This window comes from Nuphar pumila, chromosome 8 (assembly GCF_984573655.1).
Source record: "Nuphar pumila chromosome 8, dmNupPumi1.hap1.1, whole genome shotgun sequence".
In the NCBI taxonomy this organism is placed as follows: domain Eukaryota; kingdom Viridiplantae; phylum Streptophyta; class Magnoliopsida; order Nymphaeales; family Nymphaeaceae; genus Nuphar; species Nuphar pumila.
Window position 1 is genome coordinate 87,670,107 of NC_143256.1, and position 18,629 is coordinate 87,688,735.

The following is an 18,629-nucleotide window of genomic DNA, read 5'->3' on the forward strand; positions in this document are numbered from 1 at the left end:
CGAATCCTGGAGTGAACTTTTGAAACAGGCTGTGACTGGTATGAAAAGATCCATGATGCATTGTGGGCATATCGGACCACCATTTGTACTTCAACTAACGCTACTCCGTCAGAACTTGTGTATAAAATTGAAGTAGTACTGCCTCTACATGTTCAAAAACCCGCTCTAAAATTCGCATCACTTTTAGAGCTACCACTTGATCAATATCAACAACAACGACTGGTACAACTTGATCTACTTGATGAGAAAAGGCTCAAAGTAGCAGAGCATGCTCAATCATATCGTCAACAGATAGCCAGACAATATGCAAAATCTGTCATTGAAAGAAAATTCTAAGTGAACGATCTAGTGCTCAGATCAACGGCTTATCACAAGCACCGTCCAGGTGGCAAATGGCCACCAAATTGGGAAGGACCCTATGTTGTCAAGGAAGCATTACCCCGTAATTCATATCGGCTCATCAATGCCGACGGTGTGGAACTGCCAGATCCCATCAATGCCCGACATTTAAAAAAAAACTATACTTAAATCATCTATCTTATTCTTTGTAGATCCTCAAATTTTCTTTAATAAAATGGTCAAATTCTCCTTTCCCAGTTACATTGGGGCATTTTTGAAATTTCATTTTTATCTACAAATATCCTGTATGCAGGCAGGGTAAAACAAATCTCTCATTTTGCATGCATGTGCATCCATTTGCATCATTTTGCATTCATTTGTATTGGTCTATAACAATTTACATCATTTTTATTACACATCCAGGATAAGGGATAAATCCTGAGACCCCGACAATCATTCTCGTCATAATTCCCAAACATTTTTGGAATGTCGGTCTTCTTCCAAAATTCAAATTTCAATTAAAAAACAGTGTTAGTACTGATTGAGTTTCAAAATTCAATTCTTGTACTGGTACATTTTCAAAAATCCAGTGCTCGTACTGGTTTATTTTTAAATTTTAGTATTCACACTGGTACACTTTAAAATTTTGTGTCCCCACTGGTCTGATTTTTCCTTTGGGATTTGAGTTTCGACTCAATTTTTTTTTCCTTCAAATTTTGAGTCGACTATGGGATTCAAATTTTCTTTCCTTTGAAGTTAATTTGGTTTAATTTTTTCTTCAGGATTCGAGTTTTGACTCGAATTTTCTTTCCTTCAAATTTTGAGTCTCTTGTGAGATTTGAGTTCCGATTCAATTTTTCTTTCCTTTAAATTTAATTTGGTTTAATTTTTCCTTCGAAATTCGAGTTCCGACTCGAATTTTCTTTCCTTTAGATTCTATTTGGTTTAATTTTTCTTCAAAATCCAAGTTTTGACTCAAATTTTCTTTTCTTTGAATTTAATTTGGTTTAATTTTTCCTTCGGAATTCGAGTTCCGACTCAAATTTTCTTTTTTTTTTAATTTAATTTGGTTTAATTTTTCCTTCAGAATACGAGTTCCGACTCAAATTTTCTTTCCTTTAAATTCTATTTGGTTTAATTTTACTTTGGAATCCGAGTTCCGCCTCAAATTTTCTTTCTTTTAAATTCTATTTGATTTTCCTTCGGAATCCGAGTTCTGACTCGACTTTTCTTTTCAAACCCAGCTTCGTATTGGTACATTTTCAAAATATAATACTCATACTGGTATATTTTCAAAATCCAATATTTCTACTGGTACATTTTCAAAATCTAGTGCTCGAACTGGTACATTTTTAAAAATCCAATAACAGTAATATATTTTCAAAGTTCAGTGCTCGTACTAGTACTCTTTCAAAATCTAGCACTCGTATCAGTGTCTTGTTGGTTGGTCGTGTCAGTCGACCTCTTGGGTTCAGCCTTCGTGCTGATCATTCATCGAAATTCAAGCACTATACCAACTTCAACCTTTGAGTCATTTAATCCTCAATTTCGACCTTCGGTCATCCAATTTTGACCTTTGGGTCACCCAATTCCAAAATTCTCAATTTCGACCTTCAGGTATTTCAATTTTCAATTTTCTATTTCCAATTTCCAATTTCCAATTTCCAATTTCCAATTTCCAATTTCCAATTTCCAATTTCCAATTTCCAATTTCCAATTTCCAATTTCCAATTTCCAATTTCGACCTTTTGGTCACCCAATACCAATTTCAATCATTTTTTACAGGGAAAGTTCGAGGAAGCTCGTTCTTTTCGCATGCTATCCTTTTGTTCACTTAGCCCCTTTTCAGGGAGAGTTTGAAGGGACTCGTATCTTTATGAACCGTTTACAAAACAATTTCCAATTTTACATAAGGAACCCCTATTTCAGGGAGAGCTTCGACAGAGGCTCGCTTTCCTTGTGGCCCCCCAATTTTCATACTAGGTTATTTCATCATGGAGGACCCTCTTTTCAGGGAGAGTGTGATGGACTTGTTCCTTCATGACCAATTCACCGACCTCACCATTACCGGCCCCCTTTCCATAAGAGAAGTCTAATGTTATAAAGTTTTGGCGAAAGCTTAATTTCTCTTCGAAAGTTTGTTTTGCAAACACCTCATCTTCAGAGAAGAGAGGAGTAATTTCTATTGCCCATTTTGAATCTTCTTTTTTGGGGAAAGGAGAGGAGAATTTTTGTCATGGATGCATTAAGTCGGACTTTAAATACTCGCTTTCACCAAAGATTTCAAGAATATTTTGCCAATTTGTCGTCAAATACTTGTTGATTTCAAAATCTTTATTGCACAAAATCTTTACCTCAGAATACTTTCAGTATTACTTCCAAAAGCAGCGAAACTTTCACGAAGAAGGATTCAAAATTCAAATTCTTTTTATTGGCTAACCAAAGGGATGAAAAATAAATCTTCGATATGGCCAGCAAAGAAAATTCAATATTGTCGCAAAGCCATAAGTGATTGATATTGATCGTAGCTATGGCATATCTTTAAAGACCATTCTTGTAAAAATGAGGCAGTGGAAATATCCTGAGCGATAAAAAGAATTCACTCAATTCCCATATATCCCCGATCATTTGAATATCCGAAGTTGTAATTAAATATCTGCAAAAGGGATCTCTCAATCATCATCAAGTTGAAGGTTGGTGGATGAGTTAGACCCTAGGGGTCAAAGAAGATTTGGATCATCTTCATGATGAAAGAGTTTGTGATAGATCCTTCCAGGGAAAGTTCAGATCACAGCCAAGTTGAAGGCGAATGCGATGAACCTCCTGACAAAACCTAAAGGATATTTAATTTCCGCTATCATCAAGAGACCACCAACCAATGAGCCAATACCGTCAATATAATCTCTGAGGCAAAGAAGGATCGGAACATCTTCAAGTTGAAGGAGTTTGTGATGTACCCTTTTAAAAAAGAGAAAAGCTAGGACATCTCCAAAATGAAGGATGATAAGACCATCATGAGAAAAGAATCTCAGGATATCAAACTGTTAAATCTGCCAAGAATCTTCTTTAATTTTGTGAAATTCTTTTATCAATATCCTTTCACCAATTGCTTTCACAATGAGAATTCTTTCTTTTCCGTTCATATCAAGGAAATTGATAGCCTCCTTGAAAGAAAGTCAATTGCAAGTAATTTGAATTTGAATCTTGATTTTGCGGAGTTAAGCCTGATTGGAGGTAATACTTCAGGTAGAAAAGAGGGAATATTTTCACAGCAATCTACATTATTTTTATTTATTTTGAATCAACAATAATTTTCAATATTTTGACAATATTTTCTAGCTATCCCGATGTAAAGTGAGAGCTTGATGTCCGCTTTGATACACCCTGACACCATTTGCCATCCCTTTTTAGGATTGGATGACGGGAGTTGTTCTAGATCCTTCTCTTTTTGTTTTGATCTGAGCGCCTGGGCTCTCAGATTCACATACTTCCCTGTGTCCCCACTGTCCCACCATAGACAGTTCCAATTTCGGCTTGAGGTTAAGCCACCAATTATTTTCTCGCAAAATGTCATCAAATTCAAAAGTTATTTAGTCTCAGCAATGAGGTGCCCAAAATCAACCCCTTTTCAAGCTTTAGGGATCCCAGTTTCCATCCTTTTGCAAAACCCCTATCAGATTTATCGTGCGGAAGCTCGAAGGTCCCATCATGATTTCTTCAATCGAGGATTCCATCATTTTCATTTTTCCGATCAGGTTAAGGGTTTAAACCTAAGCCTCATTCTGATGAGGTATTTCATTTTCCCGATCAGGTTAAGGGTTTAAACCTGAGCCTCATTCTGATGAGGTATTTCATTTCCCAATCAGGTTAAGGGTCAAACTTGAGCCTCGTTTCTATATAAGGTATTTCTCATCCCATCCAGGTTAAGGGCAAAACCTGAATCTCACTTCTTTTAAGTAGATCTTTTTTCATCATTCTCTATTTCATATCTACCATTTTTCATCAGGGCTAATTTCTTCATAACCAGTAAGATCCTTCTAATTGAGGCATTTTTTTTATGTAGCCCAAATTTGGTGTGTTTTTCTTTGCCACTAAGCTCAGCTCTATACCGACTTAGTAGCAAAGAGGGGCATCTGTAAACACCCCAAATTTTTACCCTCATCCATAAACATTTACCTCCTGCCATGGGACCCACTCTTTGTAATCTTTAGGGAATCAGCTGATCAAAATCTGAGCCAAGGTTGTTCACAACCCAAATTTTTAAAAAAAATTCATTACTTCATCCTATAATCAAGATTCAACCCTCATTTTGGCTCAATTTCAATTATCAGTTCTCATCCTCAGATGAAAATCTCTAAATTCTTTGTCTATGTCAGGGATCCGGGATTCCAAGTCCCTCATCCAAGGTTTATATTTCATGTGTCACTCCATATCACTGCATGTATTTGACATGTCATTTCATTGCATTGCACAACATTGTATGTCATTTCATCTCATTATCGAGATCCAGAACTCCTGTTTTCAAAATATTGGATCCAGATTAGAGTTTTAAAACTTTTCTTGCAAAATCAATTTCAAAACCTGGGTTTTGAATCGACATTTTGTCATTTGCCAACCCCCGGGATCTTTATATTTTTTTCTTAGAAAATAATCTGGATTCGTTTTAAACTCAATTTCAATTGATTTCAATTATCAGATGAGACCCATTTAGGTGGTGTCACTTCTGGATTCTTTTATTTTGTTTTCTTAGAAAATTCAAAATTCTGAGAGTCTTAATTCAATTAGGACTCTATCCCTAGAGTCCCAGTGGGATCAGAACTGTGTTTTGATTTTAATACTTGTTACTATTTTTATTGTTTTCACAAATTCTTTCATCTGTTTTTCAGAAAATACCAAAAAATAAATCTAGAGTTTTAGTCCGATCAGGACTCTGTCCCAGAGTCCTAATCCAGTTAAGAGTCTATTTTGAAGTTTATTTTCACTTCCATTTTCATTCATTTCCATTTGTTTTTCAAAAATTAGGTAATTTTGCAGAGTTCTAATTGGTTCAGGACTCTATTTCAGAGTTTCGGTTGAGTTAGGACTCTAACTCTGACTGTATTTTTTGACTTATTTTACCAATTCTGATAAAATCTTTCAAAACTTTCATCATTTGGCTTTCAAAATTTTAAATTCTCAGAGTTTTAATTGATTCAGGACACTGGTCCAGAGTTTTAATTCGCTCAGAACCCTATTTTCAAAACCTTTGAATTTCACCTATTGATTTTAACCCCTTTTCAAAGCCATTTTCAGTCTTTATTTCAAAATTTTCAAAACTTTGATGTTGTGCCCACTCAGTTGGCGCCATATCTGGAAAATTTCTGACCCAGTCATAACTCTGTGCCATTTCAAAACTTTCAATTTCAAGTTTACTTTGAATATCTTTTGAAAAAACCTCTTATTTTCAAGTTTTAAAATCGCTTTTTGAAAAACCAAATGGGGCCCACTCGATGTGTTGCCACATTTGCAAAAGTCAGGGTTAGACTAGGGTTAGTTAGTATTCTAGTTAGGTTAGGAGCTTAGTAGGTTTCAAATTGATTTTAAAAAATTCATCTTTACTTTGGTTTTAACTAGTGATTTTTAAAGTTTTAAAATCAGGATTTTTAATCCAATACGGGCCCACTCTAGGTGGCGCCACATTTGGGGTATTTTAGGGTTTTGAATAAGGCTTAGATAGGTTAGTAATTAGGTTAAATCCCTTTGAAAAAATCACCTCCCACTAATGATTTTGGATAGGTTTTAAAAAGGGCAAGTTTGGAATTAAGAAAAATCTTAATTAACCCTAATTATTTCCTATTTAAAGAAGAGGGGGGGTTGACCCCTATTCCTCTCTCAGCACAATATTGGAGCTTATCTCTCCTCTTTACATCCCTCTCCTTATTCCTTGCAGTTGCATCCATCCAAGGTACAATTTTTAATCCTTTTTTATGCTTTTATTCATTCTTTTTCATATTTTTACCATGAATTTCACCATGGGAGCCTCTTGTTTCATGGATTTCACCATGGAATCCATCCAAGAACCCCAAAATTGACCCATAAAGATGATCTAACTCAGTTTGAGGGTGATTTTCAGGATTCTAATCCGCTAGAATCGATGAGAGGTATGTTTTCTACATTCTTAGACAATGAAATATGTGATTTACCCGTTAAATGAGCTAAATCCATATTTTCAAAGGGGAAATTAATTTTAGCCATAGATTTCCTGTATTTTTTTTGTTTTTTTTGTCATATTAATGTTTATTTCATGTATTCCAGCATTAAATTAGATTTTGTTTTGCTGTTAGGTATTTTTTTATTGTTTTTCTCATTGTTAAATCATTTTTTTAGAGTTTTCTTAGATTTTCGTGTGTTTTGATTTTAGATCCATAGAAATCATGCTACTTTGTATTTAAATATTTGTTAGAAATTTCTGATTTTTTTATATGAGTCCATGGATGTGTCAGTGAGCCCCTGTAAAAAAATAAGAGGTTTTGGGATTCAGGAACCCTGTTAGAAAAATATAAAGTCAAATCGTGATTCCTGTTGGTTAAAATCGTTATTCATATTCAAGTATAACTTGTAGTTGTGTTATTTTTGTCATCCAAGATTTGATTTAGGATCCGTAAGTTGCAGTAGATTCGTATTAGAGTCTATTATTTACTGTAAATGTTTCATAATTGTATGTCATTGTTTGATATTTTTCTTCTGTCAGAGAGTCAGATCAACTTTTTGGAACTCGTTATGTCTTATTAAAAACCTTAATTCAACTTGTGTTGATCGTATCTCCCTAACCGAAGATCTGATTCATGATCTGTAAAAAAAAAAAACATTATTTACATGTTTTTTATTCATTGATGAAATCTCAGATATTTTTGATGTATTTTGTTATTTTTCCCTATATTTGAAACTAGAAGTATCTGTTTTGATAAATTTTATATTTGTTATAATTGATCAAATATTCCTGGAATGATAGCTCTCTAACCGGAGATGGTTTTTCCTATTTGTAAAAAGTATAATCTCTATTTTTTGTATAGTAGTTCTCTGTAAAATTTTATGAATTTTCATGGTGGATTGGCCCCTGATTCGGGTCTGACACTGAAATAGGTACGTGCCTGCGGGTAAAAATAGCATATTTTAGGGTTTTATGTGATTTTTGTATTAAAATTATATAAAAATTTGATCTTTCTGTTTTCAATCTACTTTTAGGGTTATAAAGAGTGCATATGTCGATTTTTATCAATTTTGGATATCATTTTATGCTTGGATGGGTTAAATTGCAAAACAGGGTACCCGCAGGATTCCAAAATACTGTCAAAATCATTTTTTCATGATATTTCTGATTTTTTGGGTATAAGTTCATGTTTTTAGGGTTTGTTCATGTTTAGAATCATGCTAGGACACCTCATGTTCGATTTAGCTTCTATTTGATCTTATTTAAACCCTAAATCCCAAGTTTTTACCAAAACATTTTCTGAAAAATCCTGATTTCAAGTTCATAGTCTTGCTATCAGGGGCATTTTGGTCATTTGATCTCAATTTCGAAATCCCTAACTTAGATTTTCTCATTTTCAATCATATCATATCATATCATCTTGTGTTTGATTTATTTTCATTTGAATTTCAAAATATCTTTCTGAAAAAACCTGATTTCAAGGACATAGTCTTGCTATCAGGGGCATTTTGGTCATTTGAACCCCAATTTTGAATTTTCAAAGCTCATTTTCATATTTCCAATTCAATTTCATCATTTATGTTTATATCAAGGAAGTATGAATTGGGTTTACATTTGGATAATATCCGATAATTTTCCAATATTTTCGGATAAATCCAGGTAAACCTACATCTTTTTGTTAAGTTGTTTTTTAGTTTTGCAGGAACATTCAAGAAGAAGAATTTTATTTATTTTCCTTTATTCAATTCAATGTAATATCAAAGTTGTAATATTTGGAATAATATTTACATTCTCTGCTTAGAATAGGATTGCATTGCATATAGTTTAATTCTGCAAATTTCAATATCTGATGTATGCCAATTCATGCATATTTTTACAAATCCACCATGGTCTACACGAATGGCACATGCACAAGCTCTTAGGGAGTTGACAAACTTGGTGAAATTCGTATTCATGGCCATAGTTAGAATACGAATGAGACCCAGATTTGTGATCTTCGTATCAACCACATTCAACCTACACTCTTAGGCTAACTTCAAAATGCACTACATTTCTCAAAAATAAAAATAAAAATTCTCGACTCTTCAAAACAATCTCTTTCAAATCCATATTCATTCATTTCATCCAATTTGCAAATTCCAATTCCAATTCAGAGAAATTGATTTTCTCAAAATTTTCTAAGCCTCATTCAGAAATTGATTTTCTCAAAATTTTGAGCTTTTAAGTGGTATTTCAAGTATTCCTCAAGTTCAAATCATGATTTTCCAAGTCATAATATCTTTAATTTCAAAGTCTGAATTAAGAGAAATCAAGTTTTTCCCAAAATCATTTGAAATTCCTTAGAAATCGATTTTCACAAAACATTTGTATTTCTTTAGAAATCGATTTTCTTTTCTTCAGAAACTCTATCCCAATCATGGTTCACGATTTTCAAAGTGTTATATTTTCCAAGAATTTTCTAAATATTTCAAATATTCAAAGCAAACATCATGTTTTCAATTTGCATTTTCAAAAAATTCATAGCACATGCCTGATTCTTTATGCATTTAGGAAATAGAACATGATTTAGACAAGTTGAGCAAAGCTAAGCACACTTTTGATCCTTGGTTCAATTACCCCTGGTAAAGGCGCCAGGAACGGTTGAACCTCGTACCGACAGGCGAGTCCCATTCTACGAAATTTTCTCGCATTTTAAAAACGGAGGCGAGTTATTTTCAAATTTTTTTTCAAAGGTCAGTTTGACTTGGGAAAGTAAAATTTTGCGATAATAACAGTGAATTTCATAGCAAGCCAAGATCTGATTTCAACTCAGCAAAACCTGTGTTACACAGTAAATCAAAATTCGATTTCACATCGGCAAAGCATGTGTTCCTATAGTAAACCAGAAATCTAATTTCAACTCAGCCAGGACATGAGTTTCACAGCCAACCAGAAACCTGATTTTGAATCGTCAAAGCATGTGTCTTCAACTCAGCAAAGCATATGTTTCACAGCAAACCAGAAATTTGTGAAATGTTGATGCTCCATAGCTTCTGGATTGAATCTGATTTAATTGCATATGCTATGCTATGCTGAGTGCAGATGAATGATATGTCGTGGACTAGCATGCAGATGATATGCATTATGAGGCATAGGCATTAGGCTGAAGTGAAAGACTTACAAGCAAGTGATGCAATATGATGCATAAGCCTAAATATGCGGATATAGCTAATAGTGGACAAAATCAGAAGATGACACAATCAGTGTAAAAGAAAATTGATGCAATGCAATGAAGCAAGATGATATTTTAACTGTAAACTAGAGAATTTTACAGCAATTGAAATGTAAATGGTTTTAATTGTAAGTGTTAACAAAGAAGTTCATGATGGAATAACCTTCTACAGTAAATCTTTGCAAATGAATTCACAGATGGATTGTGGCGCCCCAAACCCCGACCTTGGAAAAAATCCTTTGATTTTTTTTAGGATTTTTTTTTTTCAAAATGGTTTTACAATAAACAGCGGAAATCAAAGTAAGAAGGGGGTAAACCATAGCAACAAGGTTGCAAGTCTGAGCAGGCCACAGGTAAGTGATATATAACCAACGAGTCCAAAATATACAACCCAAAGTGTTAAATACAAAATGAGACAAGAGTATATCAAATCTAACAGTTTCTCAAAAATAAAGGAAAACTTCCACTCAAAACCCCCAAAACCAACAAGGAGCCATAATCTGCAGCTAAGTGTGCGTCCCCAAGCCTCCACTGTGTGCCATCGCATTGCCACTGTACCTATTCATCACCTGCATCCCCATGAAACGGGGTCAGTACTCTGGCGAGGTGGTGAAGAAACAACATCATATCTCTATTTCTCAAGGAACAACATGTGTATAGTATGGAACAAGTGAAACAACAGATACATGTGCCGGTGTCAAGTAAGTGTACGTGTAACAAGTGCAAACAAGCTAAAGCAGTAGAAGAGAATTATGCATCTGTTGTACTCAAGTAGCTAGGAAACAGTAAAGAAACAATACAAGTGCAGTAAACGAAGTAGCAAGTAAAGAACTAATAAGGTACGTTAGCTATGATTGGTTAGTATTTAAATTCCTCTGATTACTCCTTCAGGTATGTGAAGAAATCTCGCATTCTGTGAGCCATGCACCCGGACTCTATTATTCAAATTTTAATGTGGTAACTGGGGATGCTACAGATCGAGTAAACCTCATGCAAGCAGCATGCAGCTGAGAGAAACCCTCGCATAGGTAAGGATTGCAATCCATACTACTGCAGTAGTGAGATACCTTAAAAGATCACTTCAACCTCCCTAACTCTGAGTGACTGGAGGTCAAAGGACGCTACAGCTCCTGTCAAAACACGTGTCATAGTAACGACTAGTCACTCAGGGTTGTACCATCCACCCTCTCTAAGGTGAACCGTTTTGTGAATGGGGCACGACAGGTTTATCTTTCTTAGGCTTATCTTTCAAGTCATACCTCCTTTCGAGGTGTTTATGCCTCGTGGTTCCCGCGAGGTACGCAAACGAGGTCTTAGCCTACCCATTCACATGCTCAGCCTCACATGGCTAACAAAGAGCACATCGCTTGTGAAAGCGATCATAACACCATTTTATTATTTTCTTATCTAGGGTATAGACATATGTGAGCTCACTCACGAACAAGGGGCCATCGCCCAAAGACTCCAACTGAGTCCAAAAACCACAACAGTGTATTGCTCATACCCTATGGTGTTCAAGTTTTTGTACCATTCTTTACATCACAAGTGTATTGTGCACCTTGTTCACTCATCAATGCCTCAAGCATGAGACCAAAGTGTACCTCTTGAGGTACGTACTAAGCAGTACTAGTGTCAAGCTGTGCTACGTGCAGGTGCAAGACTAAGTCACACTTCCTCAAGTCATTTGCACAAGTAATAAAACAAAGGCAAGTTACATATGCATAATTATTCCAGCAAGTGACAATGTGCGAGTGAGTGCACCAGTTCGCATTTCGGGAAATAAACAATTCTAATAGCGGAACAATATCAGGAGTATGTGAACATCAAGTTATAACAAATATTGCAAACCAAATTACAATTTTCCAAGCTCAGAATTTCTGAGTGTCATACCTTGACAATTTCCACTTTTCGGGACCAGTTCTATGATTCTCGACACACTCACGTGCTAAGGTTGAAATCTAAAATATTCCCATTCGTATGAGAATTACATTCACATTTCCAAGGTTGGTCACCGCGTTTGCGGGAAAAGTGATGCAAATACGATATGAAGGACAATCATATATATATTGATGGGTTACATAATGTTCCCAAACATCTTACTCTGATGCTGACAAAGCAGAATAAATTCCATAAAAGGAATCATGAATTTGCCACACTCACGTATCGAGAATGAAGTCCAGAATATTCCCAACTTATGGGAATTACATTAGCATTACCACGGTCGTTTGCCACGCTCGCAAACCCCAATGCTAAAATGATGGTTTGAAGAAATTTCTGAGACTTACAACGGACGAAGGTCCTTATATATATATGTGGGTAGAATAAAGCTCACTGGACAACTCAAACTAAAATTACCAAAATGGGATCGTAGAGAACATGGGATTTACATTGGACCCAAACTCCAATTTGACTACCCAAATAACCAATACGAGGTACGAAGTACTGAAATGACTAAATCACTAGTTTGGGACTAGTAGGGTTATAGGTCATACACTTGAACATAGCACAAAATATACTAAGTCCAACTAGGTCCGTTGGATGGCGGACCCACACATCTCAACCTCCACTGATTCGCGGATACTTACATTCTCTCCATCATATCCATGGTGCTCTAATCAAGAACAAGACCCGGCCCCTGGAGGCTGGCCTTCAAACCAGTCCCGATAGGTTCAAAAAAATAAGGACCTGAACTGAACCTATGTGTTTAGTCTAGGCTCTGCACCCGGGGTGCAGTCCGAACCAGGACCCAACAGGGTAAGCTAGACCACCCAAGTACACTAGCACCTGGCACCTAAGCCGGTACCCGAACACATGCACAAGGGGCAAACCATGGGGAAAAGAGGGTCGGGTCGGGTCCTCTGGACAAGACCATAGTCTAAGTCTATCTCTGGTATGAACCCAGAGGTTCGGACTAGGTGGTCACCGGAGGTGGCAGCAGCCCAAAAGGGGCGCCCAGCCCGCAGGGTACCCGGGTGCATTGGCACTCGGCAGCCCATTGTTGTGCCAAGGCGAAGCGGGTAGGGTATAAGTGCGGGTCTAGTCCTCTGGACCAGACCATAGGTCTGACAAAGGTTCTGATTTGACCCCATGGTTCAGCCCAGACGTCTAGGTTAAGGCATAGTAGACCAAGATCTGGGCTACCCGGGTGCGGCTAGGACCCAGAGGGCACTATGGCGCCAAGGCAAAAAAAAGAAGGAACAACAAAGGGGTTGGGTCATGGGTCTGGTCCCCTGGACTAGACCACACGAATTGACAGACCCCCTGGTCTAAACCCAGGGTTCAGACCAGGCTCTGTCTTAGGACAGAGGCCTGAACCCAATCACCCAGGCTGGCTAGGCTAGCCGATTGTAGTTAGCACTCGGTAGCTTGTCGCGCGCCAAGGGAAAAAGGCCACCATGGCCAAGGGAGTTGGGTGCACCTGGCCGAGCCCTGCTCGGACCAAGGTGCACCAAGTTAGGTCTGTCCCAATAGGGGTACAGACCGGCCAAGCAACCCGGCACACAGGAAACAGAAAAAAAATATTGTTTTACCAATAAAGAGGGGGTTGGAGCGAAACAAAAATAAAAGGGGGGTGGCCACAGCCGGACTGGGCTGCTACCATGCCGAGTCTGGTGCTCCAGCCACCAAGAAAGGGTTTCTAAGTGGTCCCAGCTGCCTCACAATAATGAGAGGGGCTGAGGACACCTTAGTTCAAACACCCCTAAAAAAACTTATGCGAAACCCAACGAAATGCCAAGAAGCTATGCATTTTTTTTATGCGTGCAATAAAAGAAAATGCAGCCTCTAGCTTATTTGAATAGGAACAACAAGAAACAAAGTTCAAAAATGCATTTCATCCAAAAATAATTTACAAAATGTGGAGACATAAACCATTACTTCAAACCAAATGGAAAATCGGTTGTCTTGAGCCCTTCTTCTTTCATGTAATGAAAGAGTGGGTGCTCCTACAACCTTAAACTCTAAATATGGCAGCTAATCCACCAAGAGTCGCACATCCATAGATGCATTCGACTTCAAAGCTTCATGTTCCATTACCATATACAAAGCTCCCAGAAAAAAATGAAAATACAGTGGTGAAAGTCTTCACCTTACTATCCGGATGGAGATGGAGGAGAAGCTTGGAGTTCCACGAAGATGGTGCCTAACACTCTCACACCCACGCACAAGAATCCCTCACCCCATGGTTGGAAGAAGAAAGGATTGAGAGAGAGAAAAAAAATTGCCCTTTTTGGGCCTCTCTTTCTTTTCGGTGGGTTAAATATGGTTGCATGCTAAATGAAGAGCCAAGATCTCTTCATGAGATCCCACGGCTGGGGTGAACCTCATACCCCTCTAGGCGGTGGTAAGGAAGTAATATTCTTGCTTGGCCGCCCAAACCAGCCCATGTGTTTCCTCTATTTGAAGAGAAAACAAAAACTTACCTAAGTGCCATGGGGTGCAACCCCATGCACTTCTTGGAATGGTGCATTCCCCATCATTTAGGCCTCTTGGAAAGCCCCTGTCATAATTACTCCCTTGAAAATGGGTTTCCAAGGATTTTGAAAATCCTATGGGGCACAGCCCCATGCAAGCTCTTTGGAAAGGCGCCTCACTCTCATAATGATGCCCCATGCATCATTATGAGATCTACACTATGGGTAGGGCCAATCGTGGCCCTCCCTTTGGATCTCACTCACTCTTTATGAGATTGCCATTGTCCCAGCTGGTCAACTTGACCAGCTGGTCTTCATGGCTAGGTTCATCCAAACTGGCCAAGAGTGGTCGACCATGGGCTTGATCGACCCTAGCTCAAAACGTGATAGTGCTTCATGATTAAATTTTTATTTAAGTAATTATGATGATTAAAATATCACATTATATTTTTATTCTAAATTCTCCATTACAATCAAATTCTCAAGCTTTTCTCAAGAAAATTTTCATCTCTCGCGAAATTTACTCTCGTTATGACTCCCGCTCTATCGATATGTGTTTCCCGTAATTCACATGAAATAACAAGGTTTTTTACTTGGTTGGGTCTCAAATTCGAGGATAAACTAAATATATATATATATATATTATGAATTTACTCTTAAATTTTCAAAAGTTAATTCATCACGGATTGCCCTCAATTGCTATTTACATTTTACTTACGCGATTTCGAACCTCGTATATCCATACAGGTAAAAATTATGAAAAATTCTTGAAATTATAAAAGAAATTTTCATTCACATAAGTACATCATATTATATTACCTTAAAAATATTGTGGACCTTACATCCTTCCCTCCTTAAAAAGGATTTGGTCCGCAAAATCACCCATATTAGGTTACAAAAAGATCCGGATATTTCTCTCTCTTGCTCGCCTCTGGCTCCCAGCATTCTTCGATGCCATGGTATTGCCAACATACTTTAACTAATGGTACGGTCTTCGTACGCAATACTTGATCTCGTCGATCCACTATCTCGATCGGACACTCTGTCATTGTCAGATCTTCTTGAACTTCTACGTCTTCATAACGAATGATGTGCGATGGGTCGGGAATATATTTCCTTAGCATCGACACATGAAAAACATTGTGAATATGGGCATACTGCTGAGGTAGCTCAACCCGATATGCCACTTCACCAACTCTTCCCAAAATCTCGAATGGTCCAACGTATCTAAGACTCAACTTTCCATTCTTAACAAAACGAAACACGCTCTTAGTCGGCAAAACTCTGACAAAGACCATGTCACCAACCTCGAATGATAGCTCTCGTCGTCTCCTATCGGCATAGCTCTTCTGCCTATCTTGCGCTCCTTTCAAACGCTCTCGAATTTTCTACACTTGCTGAGTGTAGTGTTGAAGAACAATCAGTGATTCTCTAGATCTATCGCTGATATCATCCAAATACGATGGTGATTGGCATCCCGATACTGGCGGGATAGCTGTTATTATACGCAAATTCAACCAAACATAAATGCGAATCTCATTCGCCCTTCCAGTTGAGTATACAAGCTCACAATATATCCTCTAATGTCTGAATAGTCCTCTCTGATTAACCATTAGTCTGAAGGTGAAAAGTTGTACTGAACTTCAACTTTTTACTAAAAGCTGACTGTAATTGACCCCATAGTCGCGATGTGAACCTGGGATCACGATCAGAAATAATCAACCTCGGTACGCTATGCAATCACACAATCTCTCTGACATACAAGTCACTTAAGCTTTCAAGAGACTGACTGAACCTGATAGGTAAGAAATGGGCAGACTTGGTGAGTTTGTCCACAACTAAATCGCGTCATGCTTACGTCTGGTTCGCGGTAAACCTACCACGAAATCTATAGTAACATCTTCCCATTTCTACTAAGGAATTTCAATCCTCTGCATGGAACCACCAGGATGCTGGTGCTCAATCTTGATCTGCTGACAAGTTAAACACCTCGATACATATGCTGCTATCTCACGCTTCATACCGTTCCACCAATATTTCCTTTGTAAATCTTTAAACATCTTCGTTCCACCAGGATGAATTGTATACCTTGACATGTGAGCTTTATCAAGAATTCCCTTCTTCAGCTCAGAGTCATTCGGAACCTAAAGTCGATCTCTCATACGAATACCACCATCATCTGACACGCTAAAGAATGTATCTTCAAGTTTGTAAACACCCCAAATTTTCACTCACCTCCCCGACATCTCCACCAGTCATCACATTTTGGTTCTCCGAGATCACTGAAGGGCAAAATGGTCATTTTCAGAGTTTAGACCTTGCAGAAAGTCCAAAATATCATCTCTGAGTTTCAAAATTTCTATATTTAGGCTCAGAAACATCTTCAAACTGCAAATCTTCAAAATCCTATTCTTGACAAGAAGCTAGAATTTCCAATTACCGATTCAGAGTGGCATTTCATAAGACATGTCTCTGCATATCATTGCATGAGCATTTCATATCACCGCACTGCACAACATGTCATTTCGAGGTCTAGAACTCTCGGTTTCAAAATCCCCAATCCAAATTCGAGTTTTAACCCTTTTCAAAATTGATTTCAAAACCCTGGGTCTTCAAAATTGCCAATTCTTCCCATTTTACCCCCAGGACTCTGAATTACAAAAGTTTTCTCAAGAAAACAATCTGAATAGTTTTGATATTGATTTTAAAATTTCAACAGTTGGAAAGAAGGGGATGCAACTTTAAATTTAGAAGTCTTTATTTTAAATTTTTGCAAAAGGGTTCTGAACTTCTTTATAAAACCTCTGTATCTTTTATTTTGCCCTGAAGGACCATTTTTTTTTTAGTTTTTGAAACCAAACCCATTTTTACTTAGTATTTTCTAACTAGCCTACTATTATAAAAAATCCCAAAAAGGAAGTTATTTCTTTGTTTTTTATTTCAAATAAATGACGTGAGACCCACCCTGAAGTGGTGTCACACTCAAAATCCTAGACATTTCTCTGGTTTACAAACAGTGCCCACCTGGAGGTGGCACCAATTCATAAAACCCTTCCTTTAATTTTTAATTCTATTTATTTTAATAAAATAATGAGTGGGCCCACACATAGGAGGCGCCTCACTAAAGCTCACTGCAAAGAAAAACAAATAAAAATTTTGTTTTCATTTATTTCAAAAAGAGTTTTCTTAAACCGGCTGAGGTGGCACCACCTTAAAAAAAAAAGAAACAAAAAAAGCCATTTTACTTACTTTTTTCATGTTTTTCCTTTTCCCCCAAATGGAGCCATCGTGAAGCCACAAGAAAGGGTCACTTTACCTAAACCTTAGGTAAAGTGAATCCGAGTTTTTCAAATAAACAGAGGGCCATCCCCTTCCAAAATGACGATTTTTCAAAACTTTTCAAAAAATTCAGTTTAAGATTTTCAAAAATTAGTTTGAGAGCCTCATAGAAGCTCCGATCTTTAAAAGGGCTTTGATCGCAAGAAGAGGGGGGGCGATTTCTTTTATTCCCACCTCTTGAACACCCCCAATTTCCTGCAGTTTTGGGGACTCTCTTGGCAAAACCCCCAATCGGATCTGCGACTTCATCACCTTCTTCTTCCCTCCCGTATTTCCCCTGATTTCCTCCCCTTCATTGATCGACTGAAGATAACTCCTGCAACAGTAGCATTCCAGAAGGAACCCTTGCTCTTAGCTTCTGTCAAACCAAGGTAAGGATCAATATTTTTTTTTTCGATTCACATCTTCGTTTTCCTTGAATCCTCCATTCCCTACTCATTAACGCACCATCTGCAACATCAGTCTGCATACATCAGCATTGATTAGAAGCTTGTAATAGCGATTTGCCCCTTTTGCTGGGCTACATCGAGAAATCATTTTACCCAATTTTTCTCTTTTCCGCACTCTATGTGTTTTCATTCCATCATACATTAGTTGTAGATGGATTTCCATGTTTCGTTCTGCATCATCTTAGGCTTAGTCATCTACGTCATCCAGTACCATTTCCTTCTACATTTTAACTTTCAGATGCTCTGCACCTGTGCATTGTTCATGTCCATCGCCTTACCTGCGTATTTCTGATTCATCACGCCATTAACACTTTTTTTTTTGTACATCAATGCATTTCTGCATTTTTTTTTATCATTATAGCATTCATCTGTTGTTGTTTTTTGTTCGTTCTGAAGCATCACCCAACTCATTGTTGTCTGCTTCTTTTGATTATGCACTAGTTTTGAGCACTAATATTTGCGAAAGACAGTCGGAAAGTTCTGAATCCCATTTATGAAAGGTCCAAGTTGGTCAAAGCCCTGCCCTTTTATAAAATGTGTAATGCCAAATTCTTATATTCTCTATTGACTGGGATATTCTTGACCTTCTAATTGTCATAACCCATTTCCATTGGGCATTTTTTTTGCTATTTTGAGAAGCTTTGGACTAATTATTTTTTTGTAAAATATGGTTGTTGGCCTGTCAGATT